The sequence below is a fragment of the Staurois parvus genome, unplaced genomic scaffold, assembly GCF_062004578.1.
Source record: "Staurois parvus isolate SC_StPar_1 unplaced genomic scaffold, SC_StPar_1.0 ptg001515l, whole genome shotgun sequence".
Lineage (NCBI taxonomy): Eukaryota > Metazoa > Chordata > Amphibia > Anura > Ranidae > Staurois > Staurois parvus.
In genome coordinates this window covers 75,605-99,265 of record NW_028319311.1, presented here as the reverse complement: position 1 = coordinate 99,265, position 23,661 = coordinate 75,605, and positions in this window count along the sequence as shown.

Sequence of the window (23,661 nt, the reverse complement as noted above, 5' to 3'; positions counted from 1 at the left end):
GAACCAAGGGACAGTGCTCAGAGGTAGGTAGGGTGGTGGAACCAACGGTCAGTGCTTAGAGGTGGGTAGGGGGTGGAACCAAGGGACAGTGCTCGGAGGTGGGTAGGGGATGGAACCAAGGGACGGTGCTCAGAGGTGGGTGGTGGTGGAACCAAGGGACAGTGCTTAGAGGTAGGTAGGGTGGTGGAACCAAGGGAAAGTGCTTTGAGGTGGGTAGGGGGTGGAACCAAGGAACAGTTCTCAGAGGTGGTTAGGATGGTGGAACCAAGGGACAGTGCTTGGAGGTGGGTAGGGGGTGGAACCAAGGGACGGTGCTCAGAGGTGGGTAGTGGTGGAACCAAGGGACAGTGCTCGGAGGTGGGTGGGGGGTGGAACCAAGGGATGGTGCTCGGAGGTGGGTGGGGGTTGGAACTAAAGGACGGTGCTCAGAGGTGGGTAAAGGCAAGGGGGTGACTCGGAAGGGTGGAGAACCTGCACCTATTCTCTGGGAAAAAAAAACCTGGTCATTGGAAAGTAAAATGTCACTATATTTACTCATTTGTGGGGAAAATCCCCCTTCAGAATGCAGCTCAACAGGCAAAGTAAAGAGCTTATTTGCCTTTAGTAACGCAACCCCAGAAAGCCGTTTGAAATAAATTCACTCGGATGATTCCTAACCATCCAATAGAGGAGCCTGTTGCTGCGTTCCTGGATGTTTGCTGAAAGATTTCTCCTCCGGGCAGAAGAAAGAAGAATCTTTCCAGAGCGGCTGATAAAGCTCCAAGAGTGATATTTCAGAAATCATATGTTATTTATGACTTGTATATCTTGGTAATGTCATCTTCGGGGGGGTGGGCGTCAATCTCCTGCGTCTGGCCGGCTGTCTAATGCGGGGAGACATGACCTATGAAAACGAATGCCAGGTGCCATCATTCAGTATTTGTCTTGCGATCGTCCCCCGGTGCTTAGTAGACTGATTTAATCAGGCTTTCAGATTTTGTTAACAAACAGAAAAGTAAACACCGGGCGCTTGTGTCAGAAGCAGCGACTTGTAACGCGGCCAAATTTCGCTTGCAAGCTTTAAAAACACAACGCATAGTTCAGATTTATTAGCGGCGAGCAAAGGCTGTAAGTTTAGTTTACACTCGTGGTGGTGAGGGAGGGGGGGCATTAAAAACATGAGGCTGAGGCACATTTTTACCCCCCCCCAACCTACCACTCCTGCTAAGCCAGCCATGTGAGGGTATACACATGCCCATGGCTCCTATGTGGCAAAAATTACTACTGCTTCAAGGGAGTGAGACCGCACCATGCACACTTGCAATGCACGTGGTTGTGACGCGGCGGTGCGCGCTTTTAGGAGTTAAAACAGGCAGCGAGGAGGTGAGATGATATGTCTTTGCCACCGTGGATCACTCTTCAGAGAGCGACGCATGTATAAAGAAGCCCTTAGCCCAGCAATGGGCAAACTACGGCCCGCGCGCCGTATATGGCCCGGCGGACCTTTTAATCCGGCCCATGGAGCGTGATACATTGGCTGTCAGGATGTGTGTAGACGGGGCAGCGTGACGAACGCGAGGGGAGCTAGGCTCCTCTCACAGTCCGCCCTGAAGACCGGAACGGCGCGGGAACATGGCGAGAGGAACGCGCGGAGCAAAGGTAAGTGAATTGACACAGGGGGGACTTGGCTTACTACTTGGGGGGGGGGGGAATAGTACTGTGGGGGATGAAATACTATATGAGGGATGAATTAATATGGGGGATGAATTACTATGGGGGATGAATTACTATATGGGGGATGAATTACTATATGGGGGATGAATTACTATAGGGGGGATGAATTACTATAGGGGGGATGAATTACTATATGGGGGATGAATTACTATATGGGGGATGAATTAATATGGGGGATGAATTACTATGGGGGATGAATTACTATATGGGGGATGAATTACTATATGGGGGATGAATTACTATAGGGGGGATGAATTACTATATGGGGGATGAATTACTATATGGGGGATGAATTACTATAGGGGGGATGAATTACTATATGGGGGATGAATTACTATAGGGGGGATGAATTACTATATGGGGGATGAATTACTATATGGGGGATGAATTACTATGGGGGATGAATTACTATAAGGGGGATTAATTACTATGCTTACTATGGGGAAACACTTTGGGGTTTATTAATATATTTTAGATATATATATTTATTCTATTTACTTGGGATTATGTGTGGTTTTATTTAAACATATTATATTTGGAGGTATTTTGGGTGATTTAGATGTGTATCACAAAAAGAATTTATTAGATTGTATACTTTCTAGGGAGAAAGTAGTGTTTTGTGGTACGGGTGTAACAAAGGAGTATATTGATTGATTATGGGGGAATATTACTATACTCACTATGGCTGACACATACACATCATTCATCTACTCTTGGTCCGGCCCCCGGGTCCAATATATGAACCCATTGCGGCCCTCAAGTCAAAAAGTTTGCCCACCCCTGCCTTAGCCACTTGCTTCCCACCTAATGCATATGCGCAGCAACAAAAATGGGCGGGGATTGACAACCCCACGCTGCACATATGTATTTGAGGCAGACCACGCCCACCATGCGATCCCAACACGGACGAAAAATCGGTCGATTTTTGAGCCATGTATGGCCGGCCTTACTCCAACGCAGAACAATGTATTCACTTACACTTTTCATAGCGGGGATATTGCTCGGCGGCCACCTTGGGATTTGATTTAGAAGTGAACATTAATAGCAGCTGAACAAACGCTCCGGTCCTGATTTCTCCCAATGACGTTGAAGAATTGATCTGATCAATGGCCGGGCGAAATGTGAGGCTCGGTAGAAGAACATCTTATTGTACTATAAACAGTAAAATAAAAAAAAGGCAAAAAAAACAACAAAAAAAATCCATTCCCCCCCCAGCATATATATATATAAAACGTGTTTCTTTACCTTTTCTTAGCATCGCCTGTATTCCTTTGTATAGAACTTTATGTTTTTCATTGCCGCCCAAATTCTGAACAGATGGGCCTATTTTCTGCAGCTCGTTCCCCTGAGAAAGGTTTCATGTTTCCCGTCTTCAGACCTTGAAGGGTTTATTGATTTTTAACATGGCAATGGTAAGTAATCAAGGCATCTAGGTGTACTGATGTGAGCTTCCAGTCCCACTTGTGCATTCGCTAGAAAAAAAAATAAAATTGACCCCTTTGTCTTTGTTCTCTCTGGTATATTGTTGCAATGATCATTAATGTCACAGCGAGCATCAGCGCGGGTTTTATCAGGTCACGTATATGATACGGGAAGTATAATGCGATGGAGGAATCAACACCAAATGAGAGATATTATCTCAACACTCTACCAGGGGGTGTCAATCAGCTTTGGAAATGTGGAAGCAATAGATATTTTGCATGCAGAAATTCTAAAAATAGATTCCCTTGTTCCCATGTGTTAGACCTTTGTTTACATTCCCTTTATCTCATATGAATTACTTATTTCTGTAGGTGAAAACGCTGTCACACAACCCACCGCAAACAAGGCAGCATCATTACTTCACTGCCTAGTGACAGTAAAAAAAAGGTTACATTGTAATTATTATTATTATTATTATTATTATATAATAATAACATTTGTATTATATTTTCTTGTACTAGCAATTTTTTTGTATTTTCAGAAAAATAATAAAGAATTTAATAACAAGAGCAACAACAAGAAGACTACTTCTACTGATTTTCTAACTACTACTACACAATCATTATTTAATTGCCTATTGACAGTAAAAAAAGGTTACATTGTAATTATTATTATTGTTAATAATAATAATTTAAATAATAATATTTGTATTATATTTTCTTGTACTAGCTATTTTTTTGTATTTTCAGAAAAATAATAAAGAATTTAATAACAAGAACAGCAATAACAAGACTACTTCTACTGATTTTATTACTACTACTACTACTTTATTAACACAATCATTATTTGTTTGCCTATTGACAGTAAAAAAAAGGTTACAATGCAAAAATGATTATTATTGTTAATAATAATAATTTAAATAATAACATTTGTATTATATTTTCTTGTACTAGCTATTTTTTTGTATTTTCAGAAAAATAAAGAATTTAATAAAAAGAACAGCAACAACAAGACTACTTCTATTGACTTTATTACTACTACTACTACTACTACTACTACTAATACACAATCATTATTTAATTGCCTATTGACAGTAAAAAAAAGGTTATATTGTAAATATTATTATTATTATTATTGGTAATAATAATAATTTAAATAATAACATTTGTATTATATTTGCTTGTACTAGCTATTTTTTTGTATTTTCAGAAAAATAATAAAGAATTTAATAACAAGAACAGCAACAACAAGACTACTTCTACTGATTTTATTACTACTACTACTACTTTATTAACACAATCATTATTTGTTTGCCTATTGACAGTAAAAAAAAGGTTACAATGCAAAAATGATTATTATTGTTAATAATAATAATTTAAATAATAACATTTGTATTATATTTTCTTGTACTCGCTATTTTTTTGTATTTTCAGAAAAATAAAGAATTTAATAACAAGAACAGCAACAACAAGACTACTTCTATTGACTTTATTACTACTACTACTACTACTACTACACAATCATTATTTAATTGCCTATTGACAGTAAAAAAAAAAGGTTATATTGTAAATATTATTATTATTATTATTATTGGTAATAATAATAATTTAAATAATAACATTTGTATTATATTTGCTTGTACTAGCTATTTTTTTGTATTTTCAGAAAAATAATAAAGAATTTAATAACAAGAACAGCAACAACAAGACTACTTCTACTGATTTTATTACTACTACTACTACTTTATTAACACAATCATTATTTGTTTGCCTATTGACAGTAAAAAAAAAGGTTACAATGCAAAAATGATTATTATTGTTAATAATAATAATTTAAATAATAACATTTGTATTATATTTTCTTGTACTAGCTATTTTTTTGTATTTTCAGAAAAATAAAGAATTTAATAAAAAGAACAGCAACAACAAGACTACTTCTATTGACTTTATTACTACTACTACTACTACTACTACACAATCATTATTTAATTGCCTATTGACAGTAAAAAAAAAAAGGTTATATTGTAAATATTATTATTATTATTATTATTGGTAATAATAATAATTTAAATAATAACATTTGTATTATATTTGCTTGTACTAGCTATTTTTTTGTATTTTCAGAAAAATAATAAAGAATTTAATAACAAGAACAGCAACAACAAGACTACTTCTACTGATTTTATTACTACTACTACTACTTTATTAACACAATCATTATTTGTTTGCCTATTGACAGTAAAAAAAAAGGTTACAATGCAAAAATGATTATTATTGTTAATAATAATAATTTAAATAATAACATTTGTATTATATTTTCTTGTACTAGCTATTTTTTTGTATTTTCAGAAAAATAAAGAATTTAATAAAAAGAACAGCAACAACAAGACTACTTCTATTGACTTTATTAGTACTACTACTACTACTACTACTACTACTACTACTACACAATCATTATTTAATTGCCTATTGACAGTAAAAAAAAAAGGTTATATTGTAAATATTATTATTATTATTATTATTAATAATAATAATAATAATAATTTAAATAATAACATTTGTATTATATTTTCTTGTACTAGCTATTTTTTTGTATTTTCAGAAAAATAATAAAGAATTTAATAACAAGAACAGCAACAACAAGACTACTTCTACTGATTTTATTACTACTACTAGACAATCATTATTTAATTGCCTATTGACAGTAAAAAAAGGTTACATTGTAAATATTATTATTATTATGGTTATTAATAATAATAATAATAATAATAATAATTTAAATAATAACATTTGTATTATATTTGCTTGTACTAGCTATTTTTTTGTATTTTCAGAAAAATAATAAAGAATTTAATAACAAGAACAGCAACAACAAGACTACTTCTACTGATTTTATTACTACTACTAGACAATCATTATTTAATTGCCTATTGACAGTAAAAAAAGGTTACATTGTAAATATTATTATTATTATGGTTATTAATAATAATAATAATAATAATAATAATTTAAATAATAACATTTGTATTATATTTGCTTGTACTAGCTATTTTTTTGTATTTTCAGAAAAATAATAAAGAATTTAATAACAAGAACAGCAACAACAAGACTACTTCTACTGATTTTATTAGTACTACTACTACTACTACTACTACTACTACTACACAATCATTATTTAATTGCCTATTGACAGTAAAAAAAAAAAAGGTTACATTGTAAATATTATTATTATTGTTAATATTAATAATAATAATTTAAATAATAACATTTGTATAATATTTTCTTGTACTAGCAATTTTTTTGTATTTTCAGAAAAATAATAAAGAATTTAATAACAAGAACAGCAACAACAAGACTACTTCTACTGATTTTATTACTACTACTACTACACAATCATTATTTAATTGCCTATTGACAGTAAAAAAAAATCCTTTTTCTCTAGCAGTTGGTCAAGAATGATCTTTAAACCCATCAACATGGAAGTCAAATTGACATTCATTTTTTGACCGCAGTGACAGCAGATCAGAGGACTGGATGAGTGGATCTTCTTTTAGAGTCCCCTAGACTCAATTCAGCATGGAAGCCTTGCGATGTATCCCCACTGCCGGGGACTATTGTTACCTTTCCAGGAGCCAGGTTCTAATATAGAGAGCTTGCCAACAGAGGACATCACTTAAACACCAAACTCTGCAGAAATCAGCAGTAACCCCGTACAAGACTATGCTACACAATATAACATATTAGTTGTCCTTGTTGTAGATATATGTAGAGTATGTCTTGTACAAGGACTGTTCATGGTCCTGATCCTAAATACACATTCTGGTGTTCTGTCCAGGGTGCTGATATCAGTTATACTGTCTGTGCATGAATTATGTATTCTCTTAGATACATGCCTCATGTATGAACTGTCACTTGTCCTGATTGTAGTTACAGTTATGTGTGGAGTACTTTACAGAAATGAATTGTCCAAGGTCCTGATCTATGGTTCATTTCTTGTACATCTTTTGCCCACATTCACCTATACTGGTGAACTCTCCAAGGTGCTGATCTCAGTTATGCTCTCTGTACATGAATTATTTATTCTTTGTACAGATATCTTGTACATGAACTGTCCCGGGTCCCGGTTGCAGATACAGTGATGTTTCATAGACTTTATGTCAGAGATCTGTCCCTGATTCTGATCTTCGCTTCAGTCTTTTGTACATCTTTTTGTGCAGGATGCTGGTTCAAGATGCACTTATGCTGGTGAACCGTCCTGGGTGCTGATCATTCATGAATTGTCTATAGTCTCAGATACACGTATCTTGGTGAACTGGTCTTCAATGCACTTACACTGGTGAACTGTCCAAGGTCCTGACCCTCAATGCACTTGTACTGGTGAACTGTCCAAGGTCCTGATATTCAATGCACTTACATCGGTGAACTGTCCAAGGTCCTGACCCTCAATGCACTTATACTGGTGAACTGTCCAAGGTCCTGGTCTTCAATGCATTTATACTGGTGAACTGTCCAAGGTCCTGACCCTCAATGCACTTGTACTGGTGAACTGTCCAAGGTCCTGACCCTCAATGCACTTACATCGGTGAACTGTCCAAGGTCCTGACCCTCAATGCACTTATACTGGTGAACTGTCCAAGGTTCTGGTATTCAATGCATTTATACTGGTGAAGTGTCCAAGGTCTGGTGAACTGTCCAAGGTCCTGATCTTCAATGCACCTATCTTGGTGAATTGTCCAAGGTCCTGGTCTTCAATGCACTTACACTGGTGAACTGTCCAAGGTCCTGGTCTTCAATGCATTTATACTGGTGAAGTGTCCAAGGTCCTGGTCTTCAATGCATTTATACTGGTGAACTGTCTAAGGTCCTTATCTTCAATGCACTTATCTTGGTGAACTGTCCAAGGTCCTGGTCTTCAATGCACTTACACTGGTGAACTGTCCGAGGTCCTGGTGTTCAATGCATTTCCAAGTCCAAGATGGGTCCAAGATACACTTATGCTGGTGAACTGTCCCGGGTGATGATCCCAGATAACACTTTCTTCACATTAACTATTCATTGCTGTTTTCTTAGATATACTGTATGTTTTATGCATGCAAAGTCCAGGGTCCTAATTGCAGATACAGTTATGTGGATACAGTTATGTGTAAAGCACTTTATGTAGGAGAACTATCCAAGGTCCTGATCCTTGATTCAGATTTTTGTACATTTATTTATTTCAGGTACTTATATAGCACTGTCAATGTACCCAGTGCTTTACATATATATTGTACATTCACATCAGTCCCTAACCCTCAAGGGGCGCACAATCTAAGGTCCCTAACTCACATTCATACATACACATACTAGGGACAATTTAGACAGGAGCCAATTAACCTACCAGCATGTCTTTGTAGTGTGGGAGGAAAACAGAATACCTGGAGGAAACCCATGCAGGCACAGGGAGAACATGCAAACTCCAGGCAGGTGGTGCTGTGGTTGGGATTCGAACCAATGACCCTAGTGCTGCCAGGTGGAAGTGCTAACCACTTTGCCATTATTCTATTTTCAGATACATTTATCACAGTGAAACATCCAGGATGCACGTGAACTGTTCCTTGCCTTTAACTTAGATATATGATTTGTACATGAAAAGTCCAGACCCCTAAATGCAAATACAGCTATGTGTAACCACTTGACCTCCAAAAGGTTTTACCCCCCCTCATGAGTAAGGCATTTTTTGTTTACTATTCAGCACTATGCTACTTTAACTAGCAATTGCTCTGTCTTGCAACACTGTACTCAAATGAAATTTATTACATATTTTTCACACAAATAGAGCTTTATTTTGGTGGTATTTGATCACCACTGGGGTTTTTTTAATTTAAATATTATTATATAATTTATTTTATATTACTATATAAATAAAAAAATAACATGTTTCTACTTTCTGTTATAAAACATAATACCCAAATAAATTAAAAAAAAATCATAAATTTATGCCAACATTTATTTTGCCATGTCTTTGGTAAAAAATAAATAAATAAAATAACTTGATAAGTGTATATATTAATTAGTTTCTGTGAAGATTCTATGGTATATATAATGGAACTTAATCAGCTATAGACACTATACTAGTAATGGTGGTGATCAGCGACTGATACAGGGATCAGTGATAATACTGTACACTGTCACTATGCTGCCTGGGTGACCAGGTGATCAGGAGGGCAATCTGCTGACACACTTGTGTCCAATCACAGCGCAGATCAGCAGAGGGAGCGTGCACGCACACTCGAAAACCAAGAAGCACATTGCGATGTATGGGTATGTCGCGGTGCCTGTCTGTGCCCCTTGCCAGCAGTAAATTTACTTTTTTACTTTAATTTAAAGTAGGTAAAGAACTTTATGTTAGAGAACTGTCCAAGGTTCTGCTCTTTGATTCACATTTTTGTATATGAATTGTCCAGGATTCTGATCCCAGATACTCTTATCTTGGTGAACTGTCCTGGTGCTGATCTCAGATATGGTGAACTGTCCATGGTGCCGATCTCAGATATGGTGAACTGTCCTGGTGCTGATCTCAGATATGGTGAATTGTCCATGGTGCTGATCTCAGATATGGTGAATTGTCCATGGTGCTGATCTCAGATACTCTTATCTTGGTGAACTGTCCTGGTGCTGATCTCAGATATGGTGAACTGTCCATGGTGCCGATCTCAGATATGGTGAACTGTCCTGGTGCTGATCTCAGATATGGTGAATTGTCCATGGTGCTGATCTCAGATATGGTGAATTGTCCATGGTGCTGATCTCAGATACTCTTATCTTGGTGAACTGTCCTGGTGCTGATCTCATATACTCTTATCTTTGTGAACTGTCCATGGTACTGATCTCAGATATGGTGAACTGTCCGTGGTGCTGATCTCAGATATGGTGAACTGTCCATGGTACTGATCTCAGATATGGTGAACTGTCCGTGGTGCTGATCTCAGATATGGTGAACTGTCCATGGTACTGATCTCAGATATAGTGAACTGTCCGTGGTGCTGATCTCAGATATGGTGAAGTGTCCATGGTGCCGATCTCAGATATGGTGAAGTGTCCATGGTGCCGATCTCAGATATGGTGAATTGTCCTGGTGCTGATCTCAGATACTCTTATCTTGGTGAACTGTCCTGGTGCTGATCTCATATACTCTTATCTTTGTGAACTGTCCGTGGTGCTGATCTCAGATATGGTGATCTGTCCATGGTACTGATCTCAGATATGGTGAACTGTCCGTGGTGCTGATCTCAGATATGGTGAACTGTCCGTGGTGCTGATCTCAGATATGGTGAATTGTCCATGGTGCTGATCTCAGATACACTTATTATGGTGAATTGTCCATGGTGCTGATCTCAGATACATATATTCATTGCCCTTATCTTGGATGTAGGTCTTGTACACAAAATGTCCTGGCTCCCGGTTGCAGTTACAGAAGTGCTCTTCCAGATACAATCCGCTTTGTTGGGTCTCACCTGAAATCAGAGACTATAAGACTTTGCTTAACCATGCAAAGTGATAGAATGTGTTGTTTTGCTAAAATAAAATTGAAGGGCGTTGATTATGGAAAGTTCCTTTTGGAACAAGGGCAACAATATGTTGCCACCAAATAATTTATTTTACTTACCCAATAGACAGTGTTAGGGCTGGTTCTTTGTGAAATGCTCATTCGGCATTGAAGAAAATGCTTTAAAGGTCGAAGGAGAATGAATAATATAAATGTGCTTCAACTGTACATGCCTGCTGGTATAACCAGAAACGTACACATATTTTCACTGCAGTTGGTTATTATAAATGACTCTGTGAAGGCCTTGGCGATTATTGGATACAGATTACATAAAGCCAAGAGATTTTTCCTGCCAGAGGGACCTTGGTGGTTGTAGATTATCACAGCATGTATGCAATTAATTAAGAAGGAGAAAGGTCATACATAAGACATGTTTCTGGTGACAGAATGGGGATACAATAATAATTATGGCTTAAAGGACAAATCACAGCTCACTAGCTGTATGGAGGAATAATGGCAACATTCCTTTAACTTATTAACCCTGAGGACCCCATTAGCACTGTCCTGTCCTTTTATGTTAAATAAATAAATATGTTGGGTACTTTGATACCACGATTGCTCTAAATATTGCAGGTTTCGATAGATACCGTATAGGTACGTGCTGTGGTCATCTTACTAGGAATCTATGTGTTTGGATTTTGGGTTGGATCCAAGCAGGGAACTGAGGATGGTCAAGGATAAGCACAGCCATTGGCAAGATGTGGATAGGGTTTCATCTAGATGCTCCTTCACCAGAGCTGCCGATGGTGGGGCTTGAATGCTGTTCAATGGGCACTCCCAAAACTGTAGTATCTGGAATAATCTCACTGAAGCCAGTCAATAGCTAGAGACAGTCACTAGCTGCATGGAGAAATAACAGAAATATTGCTTTAAATTATTAACCCCTAAGGCCACTTTGCTATAGGCTTTATATTTGGTGCTAAATAAACATCTTTTTTTTAAATGAGAAGTTTAATACAATGACTGCTCTTATTATTGCAGTTTTGGATTGATATAAGTACATTCTGCGGTCACCTTACTGGGCATCAACATGTGAGGTTCTTGGGTTGGACCCAAGCAGGGAAATGAAGATGGTCAAGGATAATCATAGCCATCAGCTAAGATGTAGATAGACTTTCATCAAGATACTCCTTGACCAGAGATCCTGATGGTGGGACTTGAACACTGTGCAATGGGCATTTCCAATATGTGTTCTCTGGAATGACCTCATTACAGGACCTTTCCACTGTATCCTTTAGGGATAATGGCACTTCTTGTATCATACCCCTTCCCTTCTTCAATACATAATTACATAGTTAGTCTGGCTGAAAAAGACAAACGTCCATCCAGTTCAACCATAAAAAAAAAGAGTTATAATCCTACACCCACAGTTGATCCAGAGGAAGGCAAAAAAAAAACCCAGCAAAGCATGATCCTGCAGGGGGAAAAATTCCTTCCTGATCCCCCGAGAGGCAATCGGATATTCCCTGGATCAACTTTCCCTATAAATGTTACTATCCACTTATATTCTGTGTATCTATATTGTGGTCAGTCAATAGTTAGAGAAGGTAAGAACTGAATCCAGCCAGCTGGGTATGTTTCCAAAGGAGACAACATAAATACAATTTGTGTAAGTAACCAAAGGTTTGAATTTGAGATAACTGGAGTCAGTTGTCGATACTAAAGCATGGGACAAATGTGTAGTCAAGAATCACAGCTGAAGTAAGGTAGAGGTGGAGTGGAGTGGAGCAGCGATGAGATCTGGGAAGTCCACCAGAAGAATTATGAGCAGAGGGAGCAGAAGTACACATAGAATGAGGCAGTGAGGACTCAGCATGATGTGAACAGACTTCAGCCGCCTGTCTGGATGAGTCCTAATCCTCAGGAGAGTCTCTGACCTTCCCCATAGAGGAGCTTCTGAAGTTTCCGACAAAGGTTTATCAGGAAACTATGGAAGTTTCTATCAACGTGAAGACCAAAGACAAAAGGACATTACCATGGTTCATTTCCAATCAATTAAATACACTAGGGAGATATACATGAAATTGTTTTCACTTCATATCTAGGTCTGAAATTAATTATGATGGAGGGGTGGACTGTTGTGTGGAGCAGGAGATAAACAGAAGGTGCTAGGGAATCTCAGAGATGGAGAAAGTTCCACCGTACCAGCTACAGAATGAGTTTTCGAGGACACGAAATAGCGATCTATAAACTTGGGTCCTAATTTGGCAAAGGAGTGCGCAGCAAATGTTACAAGAAGAAACAATTTTTTTTTTCTCCAACATTGAAGTTTGGACAAAATTTGTAGGCTAACCATTTGATTCACAAATACTCAGGACCCAGGAAGGTTTTGGGGAACAGAGACTTAGTTTAGAGATAGAAAGTACAGGTAGACTTCACTTCACTAGTTAGGGTGGCAGACATTTTTTTTATCTTAAGTTTTAAATGAAACAGAATTTTTCTTGCTATTTAGGCCACAATCCAAAGTAGAGAATTTTTCTAAAGCTGACATTGTGACGTTCATTCAATCAAACCACTTTGACAGCTTACCTCGTATATTTTACAACAAAATGGTTTTAGCGCTCAATTTTTTATCTACTTTCTGACCACTCTATTGCAGTTTTACTGCTACAGGACAGCAACTCTGTGCAGAATCACGTATACATACAAGATTCTACACTTCCAGGTAGGGGGGAGAGCGCAGCAGAAGCCAATCAGTGGGTGCTGGCCAATGGATGTCCACCGGCACATGCTCATCAGGAAGGAGACACACTGGATGGAGCTCTGTATATATAAACAATGCAGGGCTCCGTCCTGTCAGTGTGAATGTGCTGGCTTTTATTTTCCCTGCAAAGCTGGGAATAAAATCCAGCACATCCCTTAGTAAAAACACCTAAAAGTAAACACATGTACACCAGCTAGGCACACAGTTAAACCTGTGATCGCCTTAGATGTTTCACCCCTTCCCAGCCAGTGTCATAGTACACTGACAGTGTATATTTTTAGCACTGATCACTGTATAAGTATCACTGGTTCCCATAAAGTATCATTTAGTGTCAGATTGTCCGCTGCATTATCGCAGTCCCGCTATAAGTCACCATTACTAGTATATTGAAAAAATTCACCATTACTAGTATATTGAAAAAAGTCACCATTACTAGTATATTGAAAAAAGTCACCATAAGTCACCATTACTAGTATATTGAAAAAAGTCACCATAAGTCACCATTACTAGTATATTAAAAAATAATAACAATTCCAGTATATATTCCACTATAACTTTTGTGTAAACCAATCAATATACGCTTATTGGGATTTTTTCAACAAAAATATGTAGCAGAATACATTTGCCTAAATTTATGAAGAAATTTGATTTTTGTTTTTTAATTGGATATGTTTTATAGCAGAAAGTAAAACGTATTGTTTGTCTTTGTTTTGTTTATAGCACAAAAATAAAAAAAAACCCAGAGGTGATCAAATACCACCAATTTGTGAGAACACAAATTACATACATTTAATTTACGTATATGCAGTATTGCATGACCGCGCAATTGCCAGTTAAAGTAATGAAGTGCCGTAGAGCAAAAAAATTACCTGGTCAGGAAGGGGGGGTAAATCTTCAGAAGGTAAAGTGGTTGTTAATGCCCAATGTCCTAACAAGGCACAATTAGCATCTAAACATACATAGACAACAGGTTAGAATTCCAAAGCCTTGCTGCTCCCAAAGTCTTCTCTGTCCCAGACTGTGGGCATGCCGGGTGCTGGTCATAGAAGCTCGTTCTTGCTCTGTGCATGGTTGAACATAGACAGCATGTCAGACTCTGATAACATCACTCATTTCAACTTGCTTCAGCCAAACAGCGCACATAAAAAGTTCCTGCCTTAAGTGATATTACACCTGTCGTTTTTTAATCACTTGAACTCCAGAACGTTTTACCCCCTTCATGACCAGGGTCATTTTTTTTGCAATTCAGCACTGCGCTACTTTAACTGGCAATTTCTCCATCATGCGAAACCTGTTGATTAACTTGTGCTTTGCCCAATCACATCAGTGGTTGGCAGGGGGCACACATGTGCCCAAAAACCAAGAAGATAGGTGGCAAGTTGAAGCCAGTTTCCCAGGTTTCCTGTTTCAGGGTGGTTCCTTTCTCTAGCAGCATCCTATAGAGACACCCTTGCATGCAGGGACTAGAGTCATGTCTCCCTGCAGTGTGTGCACCTATAGAACCAGGAGAACTCCATAGCCTAGGATTACAAGGTGCTCTCCATCTTATTTTTAACAGGCTAGCTGGAAAAAAAACTGGTAGACTATCTGGAGACTGCACTGTCCACTGTAGAGACCAGAAGTTCAGGGAAGCAGCACGGAGAGAGCAGGAACCAACAGCATTTAAATTTGTAAAATGCAAGTGTCGGGGTAAGAATTTTAACAAATACTTTACTGGAGGGTGTTAATTTTATTGTGCTCAATGTGTTATTGTTAAAAATATTGAGGGTTTAATACTACTTTAAGGACCCACCCACTAACGCGTTTCGCCCATCTGAAATGAGTCCTAGTAAATAAGACAACAGCTTCTACCTACATATTTCATTATCTATATTCCTTAGCCATCAATGAGGTAATTAAGGCTAAACTCCGGGCAAACACCTTGTCATGGTCAGGGGTCAGGCTTGTAGACCAGTAGCTATAGCAGTAGAGAGGCTCCCATTGACCAGCTGTATAAGTACCTAAGCAGGTCACCCTGGTGGAGGCCATGAGATCCCCTAAGGTGCGGGGTCTAAGCTCTTACTGGTGTTCACCAGAGCTCTTGATGGTAGAGATGGGTTTTGCTGCATGTTATTACCAGGTCATGGTCCTCAGGATCACCCCACCAGGAGGTGAGCAAGCCGGGGTCCAGTGGCAGATATAGCGGGTAGGGATCAAGCAGAAGCAGAGTCAATAACAAGCCAAAGGTCAGTAACAAGTGGTCACAGGTTGGGATCAAGTACAAACCTAGTCAAGAAACAAGCCAAAGGTTGTTAACGAGTGGTTGCAGGTTGGGAACAAGTACAAACCTAGTCAAGAAACAAGCCAAAGGTTGGTAACGAGTGGTAGCAGAGATATGGATGGATGCAGGAGTGACGAGAGCGAGAGTACAGTATCTGGCCAACAGGAAGTGCAAAGGCATTACTTAAAGAAGAAGTTCATGAGAGGAGCAAAGGATTCAAGGTTCAATTGAATAACGGTCCAAGGAAGGATCATTTATGGAATTGTCCAGGGCCTCACCAGCATCTCAGGTGGCTCAGCAAGAAGAGACATTGCAAGACACAGCAGAGGTCGCAGGTCTAGGTCCGGGTCCTGACACACCTAAATACATGGAATAAATAAATATTTGTGATATGTTATACCTGCCTGTATTTCTTTCCATCCAGCCCTTCAATTTACATAGCTCTGCTACACAGCACAGCCCTGTCTGTCAGGGCAGGAAACCTGATTTCTCTCTGGTGCAATTAAGCAACACTTACAGGTCTTGCCCCTTCCCCAGCCTATGATTAAATGTTGGGAGAAGAAATATCAGGGTGATGATCTAACCTTCACAACTGATTGGCTCTTATTTTTCTTCACCATTCTTTGAGTCTGAGCTCTGCTGTACAGCAGATTGCACAAGGCTGATGCCAGGTTAAATTCAGGTACTGGAATAAAAAAATGTGATTCACGATTAACAACATCAGGATTTTCCTGTCTACCGTATACAGCAAAGGCTACTAGATGATCTCTGCATGACAATTCTGATGGGGCCAGGGCTTTTTTTCTCAGAGAATAGATGTAGGAACTCCCCCCTTCTGAGCAATCCCTTGTTTCCACACCCTACCCTCCTACAAGCACCGTCCGTTGTTTCTGCCCCCTACCCACCTCTGAGCACTGTCCCTTGTTTCTGCCCCCTACCCACCTCCAAACAGCATCCGTTGTTTCCGCCCCCCACCCACTTCTGAGCACTGTCCATTGTTTATGCCCCATACCCACCTCTGAGCACCATCCCTTGTTTCCACCCTCTACCCACCTATGAGCACCGTTCTTTGTTTCCACCCCCTACTCACCTCTGAGCACTGTTCATTGGTTCCACCCCCTACACACCTCTGAGCACCATCCCTTGTTTCTGCCCCCTACCCACCTCTGAGCACCCTCCCTTGTTTCTGCCCTCTACCCACCTCTGAGCACTATCCCTTGTTTCTGGCCTCTACCCACCTCTGAGCACCATCCGTTGGTTCCATCCTCCACCCACCTCTGAGCACCGTCCCTTGTTTCTGGCCTCTACCCACCTCTGAGCACCGTCCGTTGGTTCCACCCCCTACCCACCTCTGTGCTCCGTCCCTTGTTTCCAGCCCCTACCCACCTCTGAGCTCCGTCCCTTGTTTACAGCCCCTACCCACCTCTGAGCTCCGTCCCTTGTTTCCAGTCCCTACACACCTCTGAGCTCTGTCTCTGGTTTCCAACCCCTACCCTTCTCTGAGCACTGTCCCTTGGTTCCATCCTCTACCCACCTCTGAGCGCCGTCCCTTGTTTCTGGCCTCTACCCACCTCTGAGCACCATCCCTTGTTTCTGCCCCCTACTCACCTCTGAGCACCATCCGTTGGTTCCACCCCCTACCCACCTCTGAGTTCCATCCCTTGTTTCCAGCCCCTACCCACCTCTGAGCTCTGTCTCTTGTTTCCAACCCCTACCCTCCTCTGAAAACCGTTCGTTAGTTCCACCTCCTACCCACCTCCCAGTATGGCTCCTTTAAGAGAATACAGAGAAAAGTATAACTTTGTGTGGAATTTGTGAAGGATAATGAGGAAAGCAGTAAAAAAGATCCCCTGCAGCCTGCAACAATGCCCCCAGCAACAATAGATCCCCCCAGCAACAATTGACCCCCACAACAAAATACCACCCCAGCAACAATAGACCCGCACAATAAAATACCACCCCAGCAACAATAGACCCCCAGCAGCAACAACAGATCTCCCATCAGCAAGGGACAATAGACTCCTCCCTCAAAAGTAGATCCTTTCCGGCAACAATTGACTTTCCAGCAACAGTAGACCTCCCAAGCAACAATAAGTCACCATGCAAAAAAACCCTCAAGTGACAATAAATCCCCCAGCAGCCAGTATCCATAGACCCTCCAGCACACCCCAGCATCCCTTGCCATTACATACATTCCGTGCTGGGGGTGCCGGAACTGCATTCCCCCTCATTCCCGCTGAAAAAAAAGCCCTGGATGGACGCAACACAGGGCCAAACTGGTTGTTTTGCAGGCTGGTTGGTAAGTGTTGCTGGGAAATCCTTTGTTTGTGATGTGCATTGCCCTTCCATGTACACATTATTGCTCAGGCTGGTTGTAGGTTGTGACAGTTGCCATTTTTTGTGCAATTTATATTTTGTCTACTTTATATTACTGGGCTGTTACAATCCAATTTTGCAAATAATAAAAATAAATGCATTAAAAGTAAAAAAAAAACCCTCCCATAAAAATGTTCAAATATAACCAATGATGATAATAACTGAGACCTTTGCGGGTTGCATAACGCAGTTCACATTAGAATACATAAAATAAACATTTATAGAAAAAATAAAAAGTAATAGAATGAACATAATGGTTTTAGCAATAAAATGCACTGGGAATGGATACAAACCAAAAATGGGTTGTAAATGAATTGATCAATATAAATATTAAATTCCACCAAACATTCACTAGAGTCTAATTAGCAACAAAGCAAATCCTCAGCATATTAAAATGGAACCTACAGAGTGAAAAATTAACCGCTGGATGATGAAGCAACAAAAGGCAAAGAAAAACGAAACAGATCAGCAATATGGAATAAATAACTGAGGTTTCTGGTTTTTCTTCTTTTTTTTTTTTAGTTTTTTTTGCTGTTTGTGTTCTGTTTGGGATCTGTAAGTTGGGTCTCTTCAGCATACAGGAACACAGGAAGTGAGAAGAAATCTCTTCCAAGTGAGCAGAAATCACCGGTCACACCGCTGTGATTTAAAATGGCTCAATTTGTGTGCAATTTCAGCGACTTTATTGTGACTTTATTGCGGCTTGTGAAGATTTTCAATGATTTCTTGCGATTTCCATCATGATTTCCATTATATTCTATGTATGTGAAATCGCAAAAAAAGCAGAAAATGTTATGCAAGAGCTACTTTAGAAATCGCCCTGCAGCAAATCGCAGATGCACTGACATTCACATTCATTAGATTTGATTTCAGGTGAGATTTCAATTCGCAAATTGCACCTGAAATCGCACCGGGCACTTGTGGTGTAAAGGGGGGCTGAGGACAGACTCCATGAATATCCCACCTGCCTGAAACCCCCCCCCCCCCCTCACCACCACCCTGCTGGTCCCTTGAAAAATTGGCTGCCATTTTTTTTTTTAATGTTTGATCTAGATCAGCCTTTCTCAACCTTTTCAATGCGCAGGAACCCTTGACATAACTTTCCGGTCTCAGGGAACCCCTGCTAAAAATGACTATATCTATAATTCATGATACCTTAGAGTGATAGAAGTAAGAATGCTCCTTCCACTTGTGGTCATTGAGAATAATTACCCCTTTACAGATTGCTAAAAAGCTCAATGGTGCCAGTGGGAACTTACCTGAGAGGCAAAAATTGCTGATTGCTCAAGAAACCTCTAGCAACCTCTGGAGGAACTCTAGGGTTCCATGGAACCCTGGTTGAGAAGCTGTGATCTAGATGGACTTTTGTCTCTTTTTTTAAGCCAGAGGAACTATGTAACAAAACTGGTCCCTGGTGCCAAAAAGGTTGGGGAGGGGGGGGGGGTGCTGGTCCACAGCATTCATGTCCCATAGCGGAGTTGTCTACCAAAGTTTGGTCCACCATTAGAGATGGAAGGATGAGTCACGCCGGAAACATCAAACATTCCAAGTTCTGATCTCATTGTTCTCTGCAAGCCCTGAAATTCCAGTAAAGTAACCAGAAATTGGTTGATCTAGATCAGCCTTTCACAACCTTTTCAATCCAGAGGAGCCCTTGTCATAACTTTCTGGTCTCAGGGAACCCCTGCTAAAAATGACTATATCTATAATTCATGATACATTAGTGTGATAGAAGTAAGAATGCTCCTTCCACTTGTGGTCATTGAGAAGAATTATCCCCTTAGAGATTGATAAAAAGATCAATGGTGCCGGTGGGAACTTACCTGAGAGGCAAAAATTGCTGATTGCCGAAGGAACCCCTAGCAACCTCTGGAGGCACTCTAGGGTTCCACAAAACCCTGGTTGAGAAGCCCTGATCTAGATGGACTTTTGTCTTTTTTTTCAGCCAGACAAACTATGTAACAAAACTGGTCCCTGGTGCCAAAAAGGTTGGGGGAGGGGGGGCGCTGATCTATAGTAGTCATGTGCCATAGCGGAGTTGTCTACCAAAGTTTGGTCCACCATTAGAGATGCAAGGATGAGTCACGCCAGATACAAAGTAACATCAAACATTCCAAGTCCTGATCTCATTGTTCTCTGGAATTCTGGAACAGCAACCAGAAATTCATGAACTCCTGAAGACCATGGGGGGACATGGGGGACAGACAGGCACACAAGAGGTCGACTTACTCTTTAATGGCATTTTTCAAGTCTTTTTTTCCGATGGACAGGAAATTAATTGCACGCCGCAGTCATAGCCTGGATAACATCGGTAAAAACAGTCATGAGTCATAGAATGTCAGAGCTATGTTCCTGCGAAGCGTTGTGTTCCTTGTGCAGGATGCAGCGGGTTCAGGCCTTCTGCTGAGTTTTTGATTACAAAGTGAAGGACTCTAAAATGCTTGAAACCAATGACCACTGTTCCAGATTTGGCTCTGTAATCACGGCTTTCAAAAAGCTCCATGTGCCATATTTCCTCTAGGATAGTGATTGGCTTACTGATTACATGTTGATACGCGGTGCAAAGAATTTAAATGTCACCGAGGCTTTTTTCTCAAAAATAGGTGCAGCAACTCCCCCCTTTTCTGAGTCACTTAATGTTCCCCCCACCCCCACCCCACACACACTCACCTCCCAATATGGCTCCTATTAGAGAATACAGAGCCAAGTATCATTTTATGGTACTGAAACATTTGTATGGAATTTGGTAACGATAACAAGAAAAGCAGAAAAATAGATCCCCAGCAGCAAGCAACAATAGAACCCCCCCCAGCAACAATAGATTATTCCGGCAACAATGGACCCCCGAAACAAAATACCACCCCTGCAACAATAGATCACTGATAGTTACAATAGATTTCCCAGCAGCCAGCATTAATAGACTCTCCAGCAGCCAGGAAGAGTAGACAATAGAGCCCCTACCTCAGCAGTAGATCCCTTTCTGCCACAATTTACCTCTGTCAACAATACATCCCCCACCAGCAACACTAGACCTCCCCAGGAACAATAGAGCACCACACAAACATAGATCCCCTTCAGTGACAATAGATCCCCAACAGCCAGCAGCAATAGATTTTTACAGCAACAATGGACCCCCAAAAACAAAATACCACCTCAGCAGCAATAGACCCCCAACAATTACAACAGATTTCCCGGCAGCCAGCAACAATAGACAATAGACCCCTCCCTCAGCAGTAGATCTCTTCCATCAACAATGGACCCCCAATAACATAAGGTCCCCCACCAGCAACAATTGACCTCCCCAGGAACAATAGACCACCACACAAACATAGACCTCCATTCAGTGACAATAGATCCCCAGCAGCCAGCATCAATAGACTCTCCAGCAGCCAGGAACAGTGGGCAATAGACCCCCTACCTCAGCAGTAGATCCATTCCAGCCACAATTTACCCCCATCAACAACAGATCCCCCACCAGCAACAATAAACCTCCCCGGGAACAATAGAGCACCACAAAAACATAGATCCTTTTCAGTGACAATAGATCCCCAGCAGCCAGCAACAATAGATTCTTCCAGCAACAATGGACCCCCAAAAACAAAATACCACCCCAGCAGCAATAGACCCTCAAACATTACAACAGATTTCCTGGCAGCCAGCAACAATAGACTATAGACCCCTCCCTCAGCAGTAGATCCCTTCCATCAACAATTGATCCTTAACAACAATAGTTCCCCCACCAGCAATAATTGACCTCCCCAGGAACAATAGACCACCACACAAAAATAGACCCTCAGCAACAATAGATCCTGCAGCACCCCTTGCCATTACATACATTCACTACTGGTTGTAAATTTCAGATGAGGAATATGAACAAAGCATATCCCTCTATAGTGTGTACTTGTCTCAATCCAAGTGTCATTTCTCTCTGCTGCCTCCTTCCTCTGCTATCACCATGAGTCACTTCTAACAAGTTTTCCTGACACCAAGAGAAAAATGGTGACAGGAGACGGAGCTCCAGCACACAGCCTGTGATTGACGTTCTCAGCTCTGTTCCTGTGTGAAGGGGTGTGTCCCTTCCCTCCAATCAACTCTCTCTGAGATCTTCAGTGTGTAATTTCAGCTCCACACCCCCTGCTTTCTGAAATCTCAGACAAACTTGATCAATTCTGGTTCTCGATGCTATGTGAGTCAGTGAGGAGAGAGATCCCGGGAGAGCTGTAGCTCTCATGCACATCGCTGGATCCAGATGGGGCTCAGGTAAGTATTAGAGGGTGCACCCAGAAGGTTTTTTTACCTTAATGCATAGAATGAATTAAAGTAAAAAAAACCTTCTGCCTTTAGAACCACATTAAGATTTTTTCCTCATTGTTTTCACCTGGCGATCTGACCAGTAACACGCTTCCTGTCTTAGGGTGTCCCTACTCTGGATGGAGGAGCAATGGAGCCACCTTTGGACGGCACCATTGTCAATCTGTAGGAAGGGTAGTGTTAAACTAACAGATTTAGATGGACTTAACTAACAAATTAAAGCTGAACTCCAGCTAACACTTTCTAAGCATTTACAGCAACCATGGGATAAAGGTTTTGCATAAATAAATAAAAGCTGACCATTGTAAGCACCCCTGTCAGTGTTGAATGGTTTGTTCCAATCCTCTGTCACTTTTGCTGGACAGCTTGGTCTGTTAAAGGAAGTTGAAAAATAATAGACTTGGTGGCAGGATCACCAGGCGAAAATAAAAGAAACGAAAGCAGCCATCACATCTAATGATTGATCAGCTGCATTATATTACATTTTTATTTTTAGGGTTAACCCCTTCATGCCGAGTAAAACAAATCTTAAATCCTAAGTAAAATTTTACAACTGTGATGTGTTAGTAAAACCATTCATATCATCACAACTACTTCGTACATCCGGGTGAATTATAAATTTTTTTCCTGACAAATTAGGCTTTCATTTGGTGGTAAATGGTGATGGAAATCTCCTGATTTTTTTTTGTTATCAAAGGAAAACTGGCCCAAAATAGTAAAAAAAAAATATTTTTATTTAACTGTGTGTTTCTTTTTATTACCATAAGCTTCCACCAAAGAACACCCCAAAATAAATTCTCCAGCTCTTGACGATCGCAGCGATCCCATATATGTGTATGTTATTTGTTGTTTGTACCCGGAGTACAGCCCAGAAACAATAGTGCGCATTTTGTTTTTTTACCTAAAACACACTGACACTGACACTAACTGACACTGATACCAATTAAAAAAAAATCCTGACCTTTGACCCACACCTTGAACCAAGCACTAACCTTGGCACTGAATGAGATCAACCCTTGATCTAGGTGTTTTTTCTTTATTTTTTCTTTGATTTTTTTAATATTTATATATTTATCTTTTTTTTATGAACAGTTTTTTTTTTCTCTATGCAAGAAGAGAGAGCAATACAGAGAGAAATAATACCAAGGGGTGGGGGGGCTTCACAGTGACTGATCACTGTGATAGCCAATCAGAGGCTATCACAGCAAACATGTGACCTGGAATTGGGAGTCCCGGGTCCCGATCATTATAACGGGACCCGGGGCTCCCAGTGACACCCTTGTCTTTGTGC